This window comes from Balaenoptera ricei, chromosome 3, assembly GCF_028023285.1.
Source record: "Balaenoptera ricei isolate mBalRic1 chromosome 3, mBalRic1.hap2, whole genome shotgun sequence".
Classification (NCBI taxonomy): domain Eukaryota; kingdom Metazoa; phylum Chordata; class Mammalia; order Artiodactyla; family Balaenopteridae; genus Balaenoptera; species Balaenoptera ricei.
Window position 1 is genome coordinate 55,407,718 of NC_082641.1, and position 16,127 is coordinate 55,423,844.

The following is a 16,127-nucleotide window of genomic DNA, read 5'->3' on the forward strand; positions in this document are numbered from 1 at the left end:
TCTAAAGGCTATCATTATGGGGTGCCTACCAATTTCACATATCGTGCCATTATGCTAGGTGTGTTATGTGCATTAAACCATGTATCCCCTCAATATCCCTGCAAGAAAGATATTGCCTCTGCTTTACCAGTGAGCAATCGGAACATCAGAGAGATTAAGTAAATTACCCAAAGTCACACAGCTCACAAATAGTCAAGATAAGTCTTATACATGAACCTAGTCCTGTCTGACTCCAGAAACTTTTTTTTTTTTCCCCACCACATGTTACTTCTTTGACTTCTTCAGACAGGCAACAGTATACTCTCAGTGGCTCAGAACTTTTCCTGGGCCATAGCAATATCCAATCTAGTTCCATCAACTGTTAGTTTTGATAAATAAAATAACAACAGCATCTTGATTTCTATGTCAGAGCTGCAAAATAAATCATAGGGTATTCATCATCAGAAACAAAATCTACATCTGTCTTTGGGTGGTGATGAATGTTAAGGTTATGTAAAACAACAATGATGTACTTATTTATCATCAAAAAAGTAAGTTATATTGAGTAAACCTAATTAGTAATCACCAGCTACCTTGTAACATCTCCAGGACTGCAGTCTTGTGTTCCTACAAAACATGTATTTCATTGTTTAATTTTGTCTGTTGAGTGCCCTGGCTTCCCAAGCAAGATTGTAAATGTGTGGAAGGCAAGAACCCTTTCTTATCCTTCTTTGTATTATCTTGCGGTGCTAAGTATAGTGTCTTGCACAGAGTGATGCTCACTAATAAATAACATCAGCTTTAAAGTCTTTACAAAATGACCACCAAGAGAAGCCCATTGGAAGACTTGGTGTTGAACCTCACAATCGTGCAACAGGGTGTCTAAGAAATCCCTACAACTAGCTGTGTTGAGCCAGGTTCTCAGCTCTGTGAGGTCAGATGTGCCCTCTCTAGACCTTGATTTATAACCCCAAATGCCTGAGGGATGACCAATGGTGCTGGTGAGGTATGTTTTTGTCATAATTGTGTAATTCAATTTGTTTATGTATAGTAGGAGGTAAAAGAAACTTTAGCAGGCCCTACTTGGGGTCCCCAACGGCAATCCTAAATAGAGCAGGATTCTATATGGGGCTCTCATCAACGTGCCTACGGGAGGCCAGCTGAAGCATCCAGTCAGTCCAAGGCTACCAGTATAACTAGAAGTGCCTTCCTCCATCCTTCTGTTGCTCAGTTGTCTTCTATCTCAGCAGGACCCCATTCTCCTGGCTGAAAAGTAGACTACTGAGTTATACCAACAGGCAAAAGCAGGGTAGTTATAACTAGAGCTTTACTCTAAAAACAAAAAAACTAGGCACATCGCACTTCTTTGCCTAGAAGTAAAAAATTAACAATAACTCAAAGGAACATATAAGCACTCCCAGTACTTAAAATTGAGCCCCAGGGCCCCTTGGCAAATATAACAAAAACCCTGATGCCAGAGATAAAGAATTCTTTTTCAAAGGAAAGCACTGTCTTCAAAAGATAGAACTAATAGTGAGAACACGATCAGATGGATACTGGTAGATCAAGTCCCCAGGGAAAAAGGCATTGTTCAGAAAGCCTGCTTAGATGAACAGAACTTTTCTTTAGTTTGGTGTCTCCTTTCAGCTCGGGACTTCTGTTTGCAAGTCTGTCCTACACCCTTGTATTTGTCCCAGACTAACTCTGGGCACCTCTTCTTGAGCTTTCTACACCTCAGACAACTAAGAAAATTATAAAATTGTTCAGCCTATGGAGAAAAAGCCTTAAGAATGGCTGACAGATGAGGTGAGCTTATGGGTTTCCTGTTCCTTTAAGAAGCCAGAGATGCTTTGATGTGGAGTTTGAAGCAGTTGAGAAATCACGCAAGCTCTAGAGATTTAAGTGGTTGCCTCTATGCTCAGAAACTAGGGCCACCTTAAGACTGGCATGATGCCCTCATCCCCTTGCCTAGGAAGGCTTTATCTGCATCACACCATCAGGTAGGTTATAAATACACTGGCATCTAGAAGCAGAAGCAGACGTGGAGGGCAATGAACAGGAAAAGGTCTTTCTGGTAAAACTCTTCTAAATCTGAGTAATCTTCCTCAGAAGACACTGGTTTGCAGAAGACAATGATTTAGATTAGGGAAGAAGGCTGTGAATTTCCAAAAGTGAAATAAGCATAAATGAGAACAAGAAGGTAAAATCTGAGGCGCAAAGTCTTGCAGATGATAGAACCTGGATTATCCAAACCACCACCAGCAATGCTTGTGAAAGCATTATCCTAGTGTAGACTCAGTATATAGCTTAGTACAGAGCATTCCTCAAAAACAGCAATTCTAGAAAATGAAAGAGGACACCAGGGCCCCAGAAGAAGTGAGTCACACCAAAGTCATCACTACACAGCTAACCCACCCCTTTCATCAAGACAGAAATGACTCCGTCTTAGCCATGGCTTCCATGATCTCATCAGCAAAGATATTGAGACTCTGCCATTCCTCTGTGAGGGAAGATTGAAACTGTGCCACAGATTATTTCACCCAGAACATCTCAGTCTGATTGGATGGATGGGATGAGGAAAAAAATCTATCTCCCCATGGTAGTTTCTTTAATCCTGTTGTTGGCAGGATACTTGTGCAATGGAAATTAAGATGCGTCTGGATGTACAGGGCAAGGCCTGAACCTAGACGTCCTGAAGATTTGGAGAATGGTTGAGACACTTTCATTGCAAGTGAGCAGCTTGGCTAAAGGGCAATTTATGGGCTTACTAACAGTTCAGGGGTGGATCTAGTTTGGTGCATAGATGGATCCAGGACTCAAATAGTATGATCAGGACATGGCTTTTTTTCCTTCAATTAGTCCTGCCTTCCATAGTCTCCAGTCCCACATGACGGCATTGGTGGCACAGACCTCTCAGCCTCTCAGGCGCCCAGCCCAGCACATAGGGGCACAAGTTCTATCCCCAGTAAAAGTCTGACAGCATCTGATTAGATCACATGTTCTCCTCCAAACCTAGACTATGACCTGGAACATGTGGATCAGGGGATGGAATCAGGTACACCAAAGCCACATGGACTGAGTTAGAAAGAGAAGAATTCAAGCTATGGTTACCATAAGAAGAAAAAGTGAAGAATGGCCATCATCAAAAAGTCTACAAATAATAAATGCTGGAAAGGGCGTGAAGAAAAAGGAACGCTCCTACACTGTTGGTGGGAATGTAAGCTGGTAGAGCCATTATGGAGAACAATATGAAGGCTCCTCAGAAAACTAAAAATAGAGTTGCCATATGATCCTTCAATCCCACTCCTGGGCATATATCCAGAGAAAACTATAATTCAAAAAGATACATGCACCCCAATGTTCATTGCAGCATCATTTACCATAGCCAAGACATGGAAGCAACCTAAATGTCCATCAACAGAAGAATGGATGTGGTACATATACACAATGGAATATTACTCAGCCATGAAAAAGAATAAAATAATGTCATTTGCAGCAACATGGATGGACCTAGAGATTATCATACTAAGTAAAGTAAGTCAGACAGAGAAAGACAAAGATCATATAGAATCACTTATATATGGAATCTAAAAACTGATACAAGGGAACTTATTTATAAAACAGAAATAGACCCACAGACATAGAAAACAAACTTATGGTTACCAAAGGAGAAGGGGACGAGAGGGATAAATTAGAAGGTTGAGATTAACATATACACACTACTATATATAAAATAGATAACCAACAAGGACCTACTGTATAGGGAATTATACTCGATATTTTATAATAACCTATAATGGAAAAGAACCTGAAAAAGTTATATATAAATACATATATAAAACTGAATCACTGTGCCATATATCTGAAACTAACACAACATTATACATCAACTATAATTCAATAAAAAAAGAAGAAGAAAGAGTGAATACCAAATGACAGAAACAATGAATGTCTGCTGTAATTAGTGAGCAGTCTTGAAGCTCATGTTTGCAGAAAGCTTTTGTCTTAGCTTGGGTTTCCCCCAGAAAACAGAGCCTGAGATAAAGGCTTGAATATGGGTCATTAATTTACAGAGATCAATCCAGGAAACAGTTGAGAGCTGGAAAGAACAAAACAGGAAAGAAGAAAAAAAATAACGCAAGGTATATTGCAGAGATTTGTAGGAGCAGCCATCCAGGAAAGGAGCATTTATTGACCGGCTACCATCCTCCATTGGTCAAGGATTGCCGTTCCAGGCTTGCTCATGCATGAGAACAGCCTAGTGAGTTCCAGTAGGTGGCCCACACTGCCAAGTCAAAAAATCCTGGAGGCACAAAGATGGAGATAGATGGTGTAGCTGGTTTCCATGGTAATGGCTGGAATAAAAGGTAGGGCAAGAGGATGTGTGGTAGGGAACAAGAGTTGGCCAGTACACCTTTCCTCTTGGGTACTTAAATTGCTTTGCTTTGTTTTATTTATTGCTGCAGGTTCATTTTTCACCAAAAATAAACTGTAAAAAGAAGACACCACAGGGCTGGGTTATGGAATTACATGAGGAATAATAGGGGAAGACTTGGGCTTGAATCCCTACTTCACCACCAGCAGTGTCATTTACAGCAAGTCAATTAATCTCTTTGATTATCATCAGTAAAACATAGATGTCGATAATGCCTACCTTATGTGATTTGAGGGAATATTATTAGTATATAAAGTCATCCTGTCACTTTAAATGTTATTTTCATTTCCACTATTCTTAATTACAAACAAAGGAGGCTCCATAAATTTTAAATTGTTTATACAAACTAAATGGACTTTTATAAGGGGCCCTTCTAACTACTTCTGCTTTTCTCCTGTTTATGAAGTTTGCAATTCATAGTGTTTAAAACAACATCCAGCTCACTGCAGAATAAATGATGTACCACACCAACAGAAAAGTTGCAAATTATCATTGAAATTGCCACAGGATACACCATCAAGATTTCCCCCAAAATTCTAATTTCTTGAAGATGTATCACCATTATCTTTTAAACCTCACATGAAAATCTAAAATAAGTGGGATGGGGAGGGTGGGAGGGAGGGAGATGCAAGAGGGAAGAGAAATGGGAACATACTGTATATGTATAACTGATTCACTTTGTTATAAAGCAGAAGCTAACACACCATTGTAAGGCAATTATACTTCAATAAAGATGTTTAAAAAATAAAATAAAATAAAATAAATAAAGTATTACTCATAGTAAAAAAAAAAAAAAAAAATCTAAAATAAGGGAGGGGTTATTTTATACCCAGCCATGTGGTCATTCAGTTTCCAGGAATTTAGAAAAAAAAATGTGTACAATTCATTTGTTATCATTGACAGCAGCCCATATGCCTAAGCATTTGCTTTCCACAGTTTCTGAGAAACGTGCTGAGAAAAAAAAAATGCTGAACGCAAACATAATCCCAGATCCCTGACGTGACACTGTAGCCAGAACATCCAGCCATGCAGCCCATCCCTCAGTCCCTGAGACTTCATGGAGCCACCCCCAAGCCTCCATCTCAGTCCCACACGGTTTGGTCTCTCGGTGTTTCTCAGGCACTGAGCATCAGTGAATGAGTCTCATACCCTTTTACTTTGGAAGATCCTAACTGCTCAGGGACTAAAGGCAGGAAGCCACCTCTTCCCTCTCTCTCTCTATTTTTCTTCTTCAACCTGGCTTTAATCCTAAAGTGATTCAAATATTTTCAGCAGAAAACCAAACCATCCCTGGAAAAGAGTGCACAAAGATGGTCCATACCACACTCCAGACTCCAGTGAGAGAAACACGTAAATGCCCAAGTCCCTTTTAGTTCCCAAACTACCTCAACCTCTACATCAAACTCCATCATTCAAATCAGCTAGACCCAACTGCCCAAAAGCAACTTGATTGCAAATCAATCTCTTGCAGATATTTTGGAAAATGTCTATGAAGAAAAGTCCCTCTTTGAGTTATCCTCATCCGTCCCCAAAAGGTGAATTTCATGGACGTTACACAGCCTATATTTTAAGTCAGACCATGTAAATGTACTCTCCAAGTAAGATGAAAATCCATCCGTTTGTTCCTCCATCATGTACTAATAAGCAAACAGACAAACTTCCATTTATATGAGAAAGAAACCAACAGGTAAGTCATTCCCATAGGAATTTCTCAGCTCAAATTTTAGGAAAAGAAAAATGGTGGGGATGACAGGAAGGTTAGGCAGAAGCATAACTGAGATGAGGCTTTTTTAGAAGGAGCCAACTCTAACGCATGGGAGACAGGAAAGTAATCCTTAGGTCAAATTATTGAGAGAAAAAATATCATTGATCAACCCAGCCTAGGGAATGATTCTTCTGGGATCAGATACCTACTCCTGGTCCACTCAACACTCACCTGAGGAGGGCCGGGTCACGCAATCTACTGTCTACACTGGAGGAGCTTAGAGAGGGTGAGCTGATTTATGGGAAGGGGCCTGTGGGAGGGACTGGTACAGCAGAGCCTGTCTTCAGAGACCTAAAGGACAAACTGTAGACTTGTGACAGCCACGCAATGATGTCTACTGGGGAAGAGACTCTTCTTCCCGATTCGTCTATGCTCAGACAGGTGCCATATTCACCACTCTGATCCTATGCGACTTGTTTGAGCCAAGATGAAAATAGAGTGTAAATAAGAGGCTTTACCCTGGCTTCTGTATACTGTTATTGAGAATGAACAGACTTGGACGAAAGGAAGCTGCCTGCGGAGTATGAATGAAGATGGCTCCAAGATACACCAAGCCACCAAAACACTATGGCCACATTCAGAACGTGTGGTTTGCATCAGGAGTAATGCATTCCTTCAAACTATGGCAGAGTGTGTTCAAGGGTGTCTTACTGCCAACAGAACTAGAACAACGTCCCCATGAGAGCAATGAAGCCATGAACACCTAACCCACCACAGATGTTTGAAGACTCAGCTTGAAAAGCTGAGGGCAAGGCCCTGGGGCGGGTACGTTTTGATCAGGAGAAGGACAGAGAAGCCTCTGGAGGTGTGCTTCCAAGAGACAGTACAATCAGGATCTCACTTCACAGATCAGGAAACTGGAGCCCAGTGGGTTTAGAGTCTAGTGTGTCTTTACATAGAACATGGGCTTTCCTTCCGGTCCAGGGCTCTTCAAACATTGATTGCAGGCTCTGGGTTTGAGGTAGGAGGATCAGAGAGAAGATGACATGTAACTATCACAGCTATGTTTTTCTGTAGTAGACTTCCAAACTAAAGACATTTTTCACTTGTCAAAAGTGGACAGTGTCTTGAAATACAATGACTGAAGGGCAAATGCTCCTTGACTTGATAAAGCCTGTTTATAATTACAGCATTAGCACAGACACACTTTAATTCAAAATCATGAAAATGACCTTAGCTGGGCTATTAGGCCTATATTAAAATCATGGCTGAGGATCCACTTTCTAGCCAAGCTCCCATTTTCAGATGCCTGCCCTTTGTTAAAGGATTTCCTTTAGCCTAAAATGTCTTAGGTCTGTTCTCTGACCACTAATGACTCTTTGACAATATCTCAAATAGAGGAAGCCAAAAGTACATCATTCACGCCTGAACAGATAACATTATTCCACCTCTAGTCCAACCAACTGTGGGTGAGGGGCTGGGTGGCCAAGCCCTGTCACTGTCATCCTTGCAGGAACTTGGGGAGGGGGCACTATAATGGTCCAAAGGATCCTCTGGCCCAGCCCTCTCATTTCATACATAAAGAAATGGAGGTTCAGAGAAGACAAGTGATGGTCCAGGGCCACCACCCAGTGGCGGGAGAGCTGGGCCATACCAGTAGCCACTCTAGATGATCACTGCCCAGTCAACTGAAAAACATATAAATTTTGAAATTACAAATATTATCCTCTTTTACTTCCCAGATTGTGCTTCTGAAAACATCAGTCTTCTAGATACTTGGTTTAATAAATAGACAAAGAGAATGAAAGAGAGAGAGGGCAGAATAAGTTCATCCAAGGCACATAAGCATGAGAAATACTACACATCACATTCCCTTCTCAGAGATTCACATCACACACCAGGGAATCTGAGAAAGAAGCCCAGCAGTAAAGAAATCTGTTTAACTCAAAACTCTTTTTCCATGTCATATCTCTTAACATCCTACAGACCCAGTATTCTAGGAAACAGACTTTGGGACACGCTGGCTTAGTGAGAAGAGAAATGAAATTTCAAAATAATTGGGCTGGAAGGTAAAGAAATTGAAACAGTCTGGCTCATGTCAAGAAAGAGTTCAGAAATGGCACCATGTCATCTTCAGTTTCTTCCCCTGGGTCTTTCATGCCTGGAACTTGGAAAGAAATGGAGGCTAAGGGTGTCCTTGAGTAGCAAGGATAAAGAGAATGAATATTTTTCTTTAATTTACCATTAAAGGTTTGTGTAAAGCAGTAAAAACACAGACCCTGCCTTTGCCACTCTTCTCCATGGGTACTTAAGTCCCCACCAGAAATATAATGCTGAGAATAGTATTCCCACATATTTATAACTTCTTTATGACAAACTGCCATGATTTTCTTTTCCCTCATAAAGTTACATTCCTACCTCAGAAATGGTGAGGAAATCAAATTTGGCCCTAAAATAAATTAATTTGAAAGGTTTATAAAAATATTAGAGACTTTTAAAAAAGGAATAGGGGACCTGAATATCCCAAAGTGTGAAAATGCCACATTTTTACACTCAAATGATTTAAAATAGATGAACAGAATGCTTCCAAACTTTCTAAAAATATGCACCTTCAGGCAATTAAAAAAAAAAATCCATCTAAAGGGTCATTTATTTTAAGAACCTAAAAGCTCAATTTAGCACGCCAGTGAGCTCCCACAGCTGACTGGATCTGGGAGACCAGGGCTGAAGAAAGGTCATTCACACTCCTCCCTGACTCCTTAATGGTATGTTTAGCCAGGCTAATTTTAGACCTGTCGGAAGCTTTTGATTCAGTTAATCATAAGGTGTTGGTGACAAGACTGTGGTCAATGGCAGACGTGGGCTGAGTTCTTTTTGAAGTCAGTTGGTGAGTTCATTCCTGGAAGGAGGGGGTCCACAGGTAGTCATGGGGGACTGCTCGTGATTCACATGCATTTCCTGGGAGGTCTCTCCTCCCCTCCCTATTTACCCTACATGGGCAGGAGACCCGGGAACCATCAGTGGAAGCAACACCATCTTGATGATCCTCATCTCATTATCATCTTTTCTGCTGATCCATTCAAACTGTCTTATCCTTTGGCTTGGCTCATAGTTATTTTGGTTTAGGCAGGAAGTAGCTGGCTTCAAGTCAACCTGGAGAGGCTGAGGTTGTGATCTTTCGTCAAAGGAAATGCTTTAAGGATGTCAGAGGTGGAGCTTCGTCATAGCTATTCACAGATAGAGGCTCAGTGACAGGTCTTTTAACAGGTGCTTGAGCATGGACAAAAAAAGTCTTATTTTCTTGGATTCAGGGATGTGTGTGCCTACACCAGCTTCCAGAAAAAGAATAGTTACAATTAGCTACCCTCTGGTTCATAGAAGTTTCACCATAGTAATACCCACCCTTTTCTTGACTTTGCCAAGTTTTACAGGGGAATTTCATTACCCTATTATTCATTAAAGGGAATTTCTTTAGCCCTGTGAGTTTTCGGTACCAGTCAGCTCAAATCCTTTTCACCCACTCAAGGTTTAACATCCTCCATAAAACTATCTATAGCAAAGAAGATATCAATGTCAATGTTCTACTCAAGAACTCAACAGCCCGAGTGAGGGGGAAAATATCTAGCATTGTCGCTTACTAGATTCCAACAAATTCTGATGCTATAAGGGAACTCAGGGCTAATCCATTATCACCCTTTCATTTTATAGAATGGGAAAGCAAGACTTAAATTTCCTCAATGGACATAATAATTCAGTGGAACCAGAAAGTTTCCATGGAGCAAGAAATCTAGTATTATCTTTCTAATCTGTATTGATCACTCATGGTCCTTACCATGAGTCAAAAAGTGTGGAGAACAGGAGGAAGACGAAAGGGATAGTAAAGAGAGAAGTAAAGGGTGAAAATTTTTGATGAAAAAAAGAAAGTCAACTAGTCAGCGGCTTCCTGTCATCTCCTGTCATCACCCTTTTCTTCCCAACTATTTTTGGCCTCCTCAGATAAACCAAATAGCAGCAAGTCTCACTGAATATCCTTGGTCACCCATATCTAAGGGACAAAAAGAAGCAGAGGCAAGTATATCTAAGTGAACCCCATTTTCCAGCTTTGGGACTATATATGTCTCAATGGTTAATATTGCAACTGTGGATTTTAAATGCTCATTTCATTCATTTGACAGTCATCTACTGAACATCTGCCATGTGATAAGAATCTGCTGCACACTCCATGGGATGTGAATATGAAGGAGATGTACTCTTGCCTCTAGGAATTTAAAAAGAAGAAAAATATTTCTCCTGGTTGCAAAAGTCTAAGATTGTGACATTTCACACTAACAATTATAACACAGGGAGGAATCAGATAGAATCCCCGAGAGATTCGACCTGAATATTACGGGAGCCCAGAGAAAGAGTAAGTCATTTCCAGGAGGCAGGAGCCAAGAAATCTTCATCAAAGATGTGGCCTCTTGAGCTGGGGCTTGAAGGACAGAAAAGACTTAAACAGTAAGAGGACACTGAGGAATGGCCTTCCTGGAAAAAAGGAAATTGCACAAAGGCACAAGAATAAAATATCTGTTTGGGAGACAACAAGTAGGCCAGTTTGGCTAAAGCATAGGATAGATAAATGAAGGGATATACAGCTGGAAAGTTTTGATGGAAGCCAAACTGCAGAGTATCTAAAAGAATGAGATAGAAAGGTTGGTCTAAATTCTCTAGGTGATAGACAGACACTGAAAATTTTTCAGAGGACTGGCCTTTAGGCAGATTACTTGGGCCATAATGAATTGGAGTGAAAGACACTGGAGGAAGAATCAGCTTCTTATGATGATCTAAATGAGAGGTAAAGAGCACTCGCTGTGAGAACAGAAAGGAGGCAGATTCACTAGGCATTAAGGATGCAGACAGGGCAGGAATAATTTGGTGTGAAGGTCAAAGGAGCATTTCCTAGGGTTTTTGTGGTGAAAACAAAATTCCTCCATGCCAAATAGATACTTGAAAGCATGAGATTTTGAACCTACCACTGAGATGGTCTCACCATTGCCCAATGTTTGTTGAGTGAATGATTTTGCTTGCTGTAGGTTGAGGATATTTGTGAGATTTTTTTAAATTGTATTGTCCCTTCTATGTCTTTTTATGGTTTAGAAAGATGAGAATAAACAAACATCAGATGTCACATATCTCAGACTAAAGAAGAGGGAGAAGGTCTCATAATCTCTGTGCTGTTGTGTAAATACAATAACTATATAGTGGTGGACCCATGGCTGTTGAAAATAAAGGAGACTATCCAAATCAGTAATTCTGCTTTACCATGTCCTTCCTATAGTCAAACTATGCTCCTGTCCCCATTCATCTGTATATCAGAGATTCCTTTTAAAAACTGACATTATCGAACTGGTAAGAACTTGCCTATGGAGGGGCCTCTATTAATACAAATGCCATCTGTGCATAACATTTTTCTACCACTTATTCACTGAGCAGACTCAATCACCCAGTCAGAGGCTAAAGTATTTGGGGACAAATAATAATAACCCTTTTCACTTTATTTCGCTGCTAATGTAGACACATTGTAGACCATCTTTTGCATGCAGTCTTCACTGATAAACTAGAAGCAACCTGACTCCTTGTCATTTTCAGAGCGCTCTCTATCTGATTTGGATTTTATTCTTTCATGCACTCTTTCTTCTGCATCCCCCACTGCCCACCTTAGCAAATAATTAGTGAGCACATGGTACATACCCAGCACTGGGCCAAGTGATGCAGATACAGAAAGAAAAGATAACAATCCTTTGCTTTGTGCAACTATCAATGAAGGCATTCACTTGCCCTGTGGAATACCTCACCTTGAAGACAGGAACCATCTCTACCTAAACCTGGTGCCATCTGTACACTAGTGCTCCATAGCGGTTAAGCATGTCTCCTGCAGCGTCCTAGGATAAGAGGGATGCCAGTGCCAGCTGGGCCACGTACTAGCTGGGAACCTGGTGAGTTATTTAAACCCTCTGAGCCTCAGTTTCCTCCTTTGTAAAATGGATGTGATAATACTAAGTGGACCTACCCCACAGGGTGGGTTCTGGTAAGAATTAAACAAGACAGTTAATGCAAGGAGTTTAGGACAGCATCTGCTGTACACTGAAAAACACTGGATAAAAATTATCATTAATAGTATTGATATCTGACCTGTGATCCATCTGCAAATGACCACCAGTGGCTGAGATGGCGACTCTCCTTTCAACAGGGAAGAATACACTTAAAAGACTTGCTGGCACTTCACAGAAAGGTCTAGAAAGCAATGCCCATTTCAGTTGGCATGTCACAGGAGCATTTCTTCTTTAACCTATATGTTATGTTTTCCATTTTATTTCATTTTCTTATACCAGAAAAATTTCATCTGCTCCTGATGTCCATTCCTTATTTAAAGACACAGCATTCAGTTTGTGAAGCCAGCAATTCTCTGCCAATGCTATCACCAGGTCTGTGGCACTGGTGGCCTGATCTGCAACAAGAAGGCACACAAAACTATTGTCCTTCCATCCAGAGGGAGTTGATGGTGTGCAGGGCAGGTTACAGGATCAAGCCCCCCAGTGAGGAATAAGCAACAGAAACCATGGAAGGCAAACAAAACAGAAATCTGTTCCTCATGGAAGCACTCAGAGCCATTAAAAATAAAATGAAGGAAAGAATGAACCAAAAGAAAACTGTAGTGGGAATGGGATAGAACGCCCTTTAAATCAAAGATCGTGCTTTCCTTTCCATATCCTATGAGACTCTAGGTCATTGCTTAGATGAATTTATGGCTGTTTTCAACATTTGTATGAAACACAACAAAGAGCTGGACCCTGGTTGCCAGGCAGGCGACACCCCAGGAGGTCAGGATACATCATTAAGGTGAGGCTGCGGAGGTTACCTGGGAGCTTCAGGTACCCCACAAGCGTACTTCTCCAAGCCAGGGCAGGTTGCACCTAACACAGTTTTCAAGGTCATTCTGACTTTCTTCAACACTCCTTACTCCCTCCCCCGACTTCCTCCTAGGCATTTCCAACCTGGTTACCCCCACATGCCAGGGAAGGCACGATCTCCTTCAAACACCATACCCACTTCTCAAGCATCATCTGCAGAAACAAATTTAGCCTTACACATTACATCACCACCTTGCTGCAGATGATGGACCCAGACAATTATCTCCCCCTTGGGCCAAGGTGATCTGGGCAGCCTGGGGCACCAGTCTGTCCAAATTGGAAGTGGGCAGAGCTTCTTGCTGAGCAGATACTCTTAAGCCCAGCAGATCTAGGAATTCTATTTCTTTTTTTTTCTTCTGCCTTTAAACATGCAGATCAGAATATCAGACCTAAAAGTTTTCCGAGCTGCACAAATTTATGCTAGCTCATTACCTCCTGCTACACTCCAAGGCTTTGTAACGGAAATTGGCTCTGACTTCTGAGATGGGCATTACATCATAGTCTTCTTTTAGCACATTATGTCATCCCTGCTGAAAGGCATTATCTAGGGTTGGCTCAGCAGTAGCGATTTTTGTGGGCCGACTGCAGTGTTCCCAGAGAGCTGCTGGGAACCACAGATTGAAATCTAAAACATTTATCTTCTAAAAAGCTGAAAAGGAGGAAAGATGTTCACATCAGACCCCATTTATTTTCCTTAACCCTTTCCTCTCTCAGCTCCTTCGATATTACAGCACAGCAAATGCCAAAGATCAATGTGCGGAGCCTATACAGGGACGATTGTCTTGAGATAACTGCTGCTAGAGATGCCTGAAATATTGCTCCCATCAAGGGCTGATACACCTGACACTTGCCATGATTCTAACTCAAGGGATGCTACAAAACGCTTAAAAGGAATCACCTTGCACACTCACATTGATAACATAGAGCATCCTGCCCAATTCTTGGGTTATTTAAGAATTTCTCCCCATGATCTATTTATAAATATACATGAGTGAAAACTACATACACACACATACACAAGCTTATCCTCCTGACCATATTGCAGCCACAAAGGCAAACTTCTAGAAGATTTGTATTAGAAATAATTTTTATGCAGGAAACTGAGCTGATATTATCTCTTCTCACTTCAACCATGAAATTGGAAGCCCATTTTGTATCTCTCCATCCTAGGCAGGATTAGAAACCATTGCACAGAGGGAATAGACAGGTGCTTTCAGGATAAAGCAAAGATCTTCCCAAACCCCAGAGAATCCCAATACCTCCCTCGTCACAAAAGCATAATTATGAAAAAAAAAAGTCTCTAAATACCAAAAGGAAATGGGATACATTCAACCATGACTAAATTACAATTTCCCCCTTATATACCAACTAACGAGATTCACTGGGTGGGGAGTAAGTGCTGGGGGAGGGGTTAGAAGAAATGTTATGATAGTCCCTTCCCCAGCCCACCGCGCTGCATTTCTTTTCCACTGAATTTTTTTACAGTAAATACTTTTGTGCTCTCAGTTGCTTTTTGTGGCTTTCAAATGGTAGCCATATCCAAACAAATAACTTCATAATTAAAATGGAGGCAGTTAAACCTATCATTTGGACCATCCCAAGAGCCTGCTTCTACTTCTACCCTAAATGGTTTTTCATGTTCTTTAATAGTGCCCTCCCCTCACCCCCAATGGATCATAAAGCAAGATGGCGACCTTCATCCTTTACTTAGCCCAGGGCACAGCCATGTGTGCAGTTCTAAGCATTCTAACAGGGGTTGGGACACCTGGACCTACACCCATGGTGCAGAAACTTCCTGGTGACATTATAGCAAACAACTGATAGCCCCTCCTCAGAACCTCTTCTTTCAAATTTCATATCGATTGCCATTTGCCTCTCTTATCTCCTAGGGGGGACAGTGTGAGGACTGATGGTATGATCCCACAAAGAGCTCCGAGGTTTCAGATGGACAAGTGCCCTATAAGATAGCGTTATTTATCAGCTAAAAACATTTACAAGAATCCTCTTCCCCTTCCCCTTCCTTTCCTTTGTCCCTTCATCTCTACCCTCTCCCCCTTAGCTCTAGCAATTTTATGATCTAAAGGCCAAAATGCTTTAAATCTTAATAACTACATGTGCCACTCGGGATACTGAAAGGAAACTATATATACTCTTGACTTTTTTCATTCCAAGCTTTTACTGAAGCCAAAGTAACTGCTGCACCATTTAAAAATTCCATTCAACAAGCAAGTAGCCTTCAACACGTTAAGCTGATTTTCATGTAAGTTGTAAAATGTAAGATGTTAAATGACCAGAAGGTCTATCCAATAATAAAATTACCTGGCCCAATCATCCCCTTTCCCTTTGCAGGAGGCAAGAAGGTGGATTCATAAGCCCCGAAGGATGTGTGCCTGCCTCGAAATGTTGGCTGGCTGGCCATCAGCTTCTGAAGGCACGGTGGGGCAGGGGCTGAGCATTACGCCTCCTCCGTCCTCCAGCGCCCTGTGTGTCCCAGTAGGTTGTGTCTAATCCTGCAGAAAAAAAAGAAAAAAGTGTTCAGGATGCCCAAAAGCCCTCAGTCCACTCCCCAACCAGGCCAACTGTGGAAGAGAGCCAATGGCCACTTGACCCCATAACAGGACAGCCATGGCCATGAGAATCCATGGGGGGGCATTCTTCCTGCTACCCTCTTACAGAGAAGAGGAAAGCAAGCCCCAAATCTGTAGGTAGTTTCCAAGAGTAAGTACACTGGGGGGATCAGACTGTACGGTGAGAAATCAACTATTCCCTAATGATCTCCCCAATTAAAGGTGGAGAGCAGGGCTGGCCAAGTGAGAATGGGGAGCTCATGGACCGAGCTCACTGGCTCCTGACATTACAGTAAAACCCAGGCTTGGAGTGAGAAGGGAATTCTGGGCCTGGCTTCAGCCTCCTTCGCCAGCTGCCTTGGCACCAGTCACTATGCTTTGGGGGTTGGCAGAAGGGGAACAAAACAGCACGGACCTTCCAGGCTCTCCTGGGAAGAAGGCACGTGGAGAACTGGCATAGCCTCTCCTGCCCCCACCTGCTGCCCAGAATC

At 41.7% G+C, this 16,127-nt stretch overlaps 1 long non-coding RNA gene across 3 annotated transcripts in view; it reads right to left on the reverse strand.

The window, feature by feature from the left end:
• Positions 1 to 16,127, reverse strand: part of LOC132363646 (uncharacterized) — a 532,506-nt gene that overhangs the window by 251,831 nt on the left and 264,548 nt on the right. For all 3 annotated transcript variants that reach the window (XR_009502630.1, XR_009502629.1, XR_009502628.1), the window contains exon 3: positions 15,389 to 15,579. This is a non-coding gene — a long non-coding RNA (uncharacterized LOC132363646). The remainder of the gene's footprint in view (positions 1 to 15,388; positions 15,580 to 16,127) is intronic.